The sequence below is a fragment of the Taudactylus pleione genome, unplaced genomic scaffold (assembly GCF_031769625.1).
Source record: "Taudactylus pleione unplaced genomic scaffold, aTauple2 ptg000591l, whole genome shotgun sequence".
Classification (NCBI taxonomy): domain Eukaryota; kingdom Metazoa; phylum Chordata; class Amphibia; order Anura; family Myobatrachidae; genus Taudactylus; species Taudactylus pleione.
This window is the reverse complement of record NW_028284993.1, coordinates 37997-43996: the sequence shown is the minus strand read 5'-3', so window position 1 is coordinate 43996 and position 6000 is coordinate 37997.

The following is a 6000-nucleotide window of genomic DNA, read 5'->3' as shown; positions in this document are numbered from 1 at the left end:
GTAAAGTGCAAGGTCCCCGACCAGTCCGAAACTGCTTCTATAACTCCTACTATTGAACACGTCATGTGTGCAAGACTCAAATGCTGCTGTGTTTATTTGTAGCCTGATTTGTTGCTAACTCTTTTAAATGTGATATACTTAGATATTAGTGAGAGCTTATCATGTTGATGGATCTTTGGTGCAATATTTCTACATACAGTATATCCTGTTTGTATTTCATTTCAGTTGTAGTCAGTGTTAGTGGTATATTTACTGAAGATCATATTTAATCGATTGAAAATCATTCAAAATCCATCAACATTTTTATTGTGTTTTTAAGTATTAGTAAATGTGTGATTTAGCCCCACACACAACATCGATGGTAATCTATTTTGAGTGATTTTCGAAATCAATTAAAATCAACTTTTAGCAAATATACCCCTAATGCTGGGTACACACTAGACGATTTCTCGGAGGATATGGCGAATTGGACAGACATATCATCTGGATCGTGTAGCGTGTATGCACTATGCGCACCCCTGCACAGCGACATGGGGGTCATTCCGTTGACCGTGCATGTATGGCAGATGGAGCGAGCCATCTGCCGAAGCCAAGAGGGTGAACAATGTATCGGTCGGTGGGACACCGGATAGTGCAGTGTGTACGAACTGCCCGGTATATCGTTCCAATCGTACCATCAGGTGTCGCATTGGCGGGTCGGGTAATGTGTACCTGGCTTTAGTGTCAAGAATTCTAGACTAAGGGCTTGATTCCCTACGGATCGCTATTGCGATTACACACACATGTCTGCTGTGAAAATATGCTAATGAATGCAATCGCAAAGCCGTCGTACAGCCAGCATAGAGATGCCCACTACCACTATCTCACATCTGTAATACCTTGCAGTCCTGTGTCTACATTGGGAACATCGAGTAACATCGGCCCCTCACGCACAATTACAGCAGGTCTGACCTTACTCGGAAATTGCTATCCGCATTGCACGCAGTGAGTACTCAAGTTGCGTATGCTTTCGCAGTGGCTAATTTATGCACGCCCATGCAACGGCGTTCAAAAGGACTGGCACGCCTGCGTTTCTCCGACCACTCCCACGTCACCACCCCCAAACACTGACCTCCATCACTCACTCTGCGATGGATTTCTTTCTGCGTGGGTGATCACTGTGCGATCACAATGCTATCACGCATACGGCGTTTCATACGCAAGTGCAGTACGCCCCATCGACCAATCTGCGCAAGAGGTTGCAATTGCGATTCGTGATCAATCAGGCCCTATGAGTTGAGCTTGATGCAGCTATGTCCAGGAGCAATTTTGTTTTTACACTGGAATTTAAATTTGAGCTAGCACGTGCTCTTCCCAACTAGGGGATAAAGGGCCTGGTTCAGAGCTGAACGCTCTGAATCAGGGCCCTCCTACCTGTTTTAGGAGCATCCTCATGGACGCTCGCATAGCTGTGGGTTACCACCCACAGCTTATGCGAGCGTCCATGATGATGGTCGCGATGGTCAAGACCATCGCGACCATCGGGCTTGCGACAGAGACCCTGCAGTAGGGTCTCGCTGCCGCAAGCCCTGGAGTGATTTTGGCTCTATCAGAGCCAAAATCGCTTCCACTGACATCACTAGTGATCTCAGTGGGGCCGGCTTCAGACGGTAGGCGTTCCCATGGGAACGCCTCCGTCTGGCAGCCACGCCCCCGGCACGCCCACCAAAGGGGGCGTGCTGTCAATCAACATCGACAGCACGCCCCCTTTGGTGCGAGACCCGGAGCGATGGAGAGCCCGTCGCTCTCCGGGTCTCGCGCATGCGCACGACGGAGCTCCCTCCATCGTGCGCATGCGCAGTGGGGCAACATCGACTCGTTTGCGAGCGTCCTTTGCTCGCGAACGGGTCTGAATGACCCCCAAAGTTACTTATGGTCGTTTTTAATCTATTAAAAAATCGATCAATATCGATGTTGTGTTTCAGAGACTAAATCACATATTTACTAACAGACAATTTTTTATATACATTTTCAGTGTTAGTAGATGTGTGATTTAGCCCCTAAAATCAATCTTGATTGATTTAGAATTAAAATCGACCTTTAGTACATTTTACCCCTAAATCTCTCTGCAGATTAAGGGCCTGATTCAGAGCCGCTCGTAAGCGGCCGGTCGTTCGCTCCGAGCGATGTTTGCCCAACTGCGCATGCGTACGGATCGTTATACGCATGCGCGAACCAGTCAGTGCGGCTGAAAATCGTTTGTTCGCTAAATAGCGAATGCCTGCTAATGAGTGACAGGAGGAGGCGTTTGTGGGTGGTAACAGGGGAAGGTGCTTGAAAACGGGGAGTGGAGATCCGAACGCAGGCGTGCTTAAAGGTCAAAACGGGTGTTTTAAGGGTGTGCATAATTAATACTGGAGCGTCATTGACCACGTCACTGGGTTATTTTATAGCCAGAACTGCTCGCAAATTTGTGGTAGCAAACACCAGCCACAAGAATAGCAAGCAGTTCATACGCTGGTCGATGTACTCGATTAATCTAATAAATAGCAGACATGATGTATGATGCGAGCGGCCAGGGGGCGTCTCTTTCAAAATTACAACCGCAAGTTTTGTTCGCTCGTTCAGACATAGAGGCGTGAACAGACCGCAAAGAGCGAACGGTTCATTTGAATAGCCACCCCTTTTTGTTGAACGAACGACCGCAAATAGCGACCGGCTCTGAATCAGGCCCTAAATCTGCCCTGTCTGCAGTGCAATGTGGTTTTCCAACGCTCAAACTCCTTTTTTTGCTTTGTTCCTAACCCTGTATCAGCCCCTTTGTTGGGTTTTAAATCATGTAAATCTTGGGTAATAAACCGTGGTTCTTGGGCTTTTGTCAGGACTCCTGAGTCCCAGGTTGCAGCACATTTATCTTTCTGCTCTGTAACTGTATATTACATTTTGAGGCATATGTTCTTTTCTTTATTACAGGTTTACCCACTTTGGCTTTGTCCATTCATATTACCAAGTCAGCCAGGCATGGTACATCCCAAGGGCAATGAGGCTGAGCCTATGTAGATATTGGAGCATATGGGGAACCCAAGACAAAGCACTTTGATGCCAAGGCTTCAATGCGCCAGTTAGAAATGTTTGTCAGAGATGCTCATGGGTAAGTTACCGATATAAATTCCAGTTGTAGCCTCATTGGGCAGTTACTTTACCTGTATTATTTGCCTGGACTTATTTGGTCAGTATCACAAAAAACTATATTATTCCAGTACAAATGTGCAATACTACACTATTTTACCCTTAATCACTGATCTGCCTATTGAGGAAATGGATAGAATTTTGGGGCCTATTCATCATCGATAAATGGCCCGGTAATCATGTGGAAACGCTAGTTTCCGCATATTTTAGTTACCGGGCCATTCATCATTAGGGGTCCCAAATGGGCCACCTGATATTCAGCAAACTCCGAAAACTTTTTGGAGCTTGCTTGCAAGAACAAGCGCCATGTTCAGATGGCGCTAGTTTTCTGATCCCCCGCTCCTTCATATGGGTTCCTATGGGAAGGAGTTCCGGGGATGCGAAGAGGGATCCAAGCGGATCCCTCTGCCGCCTTCTCGCTACCTTTGCACATGCGTAGCCGCGCCAACGTGGAGGAGGTAAGTAATGCAGCTACTTCTCTAGTTGCGATACTAACCGAGGGGACAGTTGCCTTTCAGAGCAGTTGTCCCCGCACCGAAGAAATGATGAATTAAGTTTTCCCCGCTGCGAGTTGGATACTTAAGTATCCCTTGCAGCGAGATCAATACTTAATCATCAGGGGCCATGCGGCCTCCGATGATGAATAGGCCCCTAATTGCTGTAGCATCTGTTGTACAGCTGCCGGAAGCATAGAGTGTGATTTGTTTATTATAACCCTCCTGTGGTTGCTTTAACTGGTGCTTTAACTGATGTTGCAACATTAATTTACTTGGGGTCTGATTCATGAGATGTACGGAAACCCGTTTACATACATCTCTGATGTTTTTAGATCTGCGCAGAGACCGCACTACGCATGCGCAGATCTGGGGCTGTGATGTTGCTTGCAGTGCCCCACATGCTGCAGCATGATTGACTTGCTGCTGGCATTTGGGGGTGGCAACAGGTAACGTCCTCGGATGCATCAGCGAATCAGAGAAGCCTACAGGTGACGTCTATTTACAGAAGACGCCTCCTGTGGCATTAGTCTATTATCACACAGCTGCTGAGTACAAAGACGCGGCAACTGTATGATTTCCATCCGTTTCTGACACAGGCCATTGGTGCGCATATACAAGCAGACCAAATGCATATTTACATCCTGTAGTTGTTTATTTGCCTCCAAATGATAATTATTTCTTTCTCTGTTCAGCTTCCAAATGCTGTATGCAGACTGTTACATGAGCCGTGATGAATTCTGGGAGATGTTTGACTCTTCTTTGTATCAGAAGCTGCGAGAGAAACTGAACTGCAAAAACGCTTTTCCAGAGGTGTATAATAAAATCTGTAAAGCCGCACGTCATTGATGGCAAAAGACATAAGCTACAGAAATGGACTGTATACAAAAACCCATACTACAAGCCTTTTCCCAGCCGCTTGTAGGGGCTCTGAGCCTAATATTGTGCCATCACTGACGCAAAGACTCTTTAGAAGCTGCACCTTGTACAACCTTGTGCAATTACACCTTGGCAGTCCCAGAGTAACCTATTGTTGTCCAACGCCACTGATTTTTAGGACCCATGTAATTCAGACATAATAATTGTGATAAGAGGTCCAAAACGGAACACAAGTTTGGGAAATGAAGACCGAATTTCTATCCGGGGCTGAATGTGAGTTTTTTTTTTTCAGAAATGTGAAACCAAATAATGGTAATGTTTGTGTATTGGGAAGTGCCAACAAGCATAATGGTTTAATCAAGTGCTTTGTTTGTTTCTCTATATTTTATTATGTCATAATAAATATTGAGTTGTGTGTAGCCACCTATGACTATTTATGAAATGCATATGAGCAATGCTCGTACACCAATATACTTACAGCATCTGCCTGTACAAATCATTCCGTGGGCCCGATTCAGAGCAAAGCATTGGGCACAATTGCGCATGCGTCCGAGAAGCACTACACGTGTGTCCTGATGGTTACCAGTAGGGATCGCAGATCAATATTGCATAAAGATCCATGCAATTGCAGTGGGGCTCTTGGGCGATGACTGTGGGGTGGGGGCTCACGGCAGCGGTCATGCCCGTGACACTGGCAGCCATGGACCCACTGCAGGTCCAATGGTGCGGCCATGGATTCGCGTTGCAGCCGGTGAGCTTCTCTATAAAACACACATCCGCCGCAGCATTACCCTACAGCCGCTACCTTCCTGCCTCCACCTCGGAGTAAGGCCCGTTACCTCTGTTATGTTTAGTAACTTCCATAATTATAGAATCTCTCATTGTGCAGTGAGAGAAACATTTCATTGGGTGATCTTCTCGCATCTACATCTATATCTGCCTGTTATCTGCGTACAGCTCAGTCTTTCCATATGACTTTCCATGCAGTTGCTCATCATCTTAAAGTGAGATTAAACTGCTAATTATCTTTGCTTTGCTCTAGAGCTGTGGTGTTTAACTTCTGGGAAGTAATTTGGGGGGAATTCAGGGCCTGATTCAGACCCGGTCGCTCTGAAAGCGCTCGCTCTGAATCAGGGCCGGGGTTTTTTTTTTTTTTAGAACGGCCTCCTGGCCGCTCGCATAGCTGTGGGTGACCACCCACAGCTACAGCGAGCGGCCATGATGAGGGTCGCGATGGTCAAGACCATCGCGACCATCGGGCTTGCGATGAGACCCTTGTGGTAGGGTCTCGTGGCCGCAAGCCCCAGAGAGATTTCGGCTCTAACAGAGACGGAATCTCTCCACTGACATCACAAGTGATGTCAGTGGGGCTGCCCCCAAACGACAGGCGTTCTCATGGGAACGCCTCCGTTTGGGCAGCCACCCCCCCGGCCCGCCCACCAAAGGGGGCGAGCTGTCA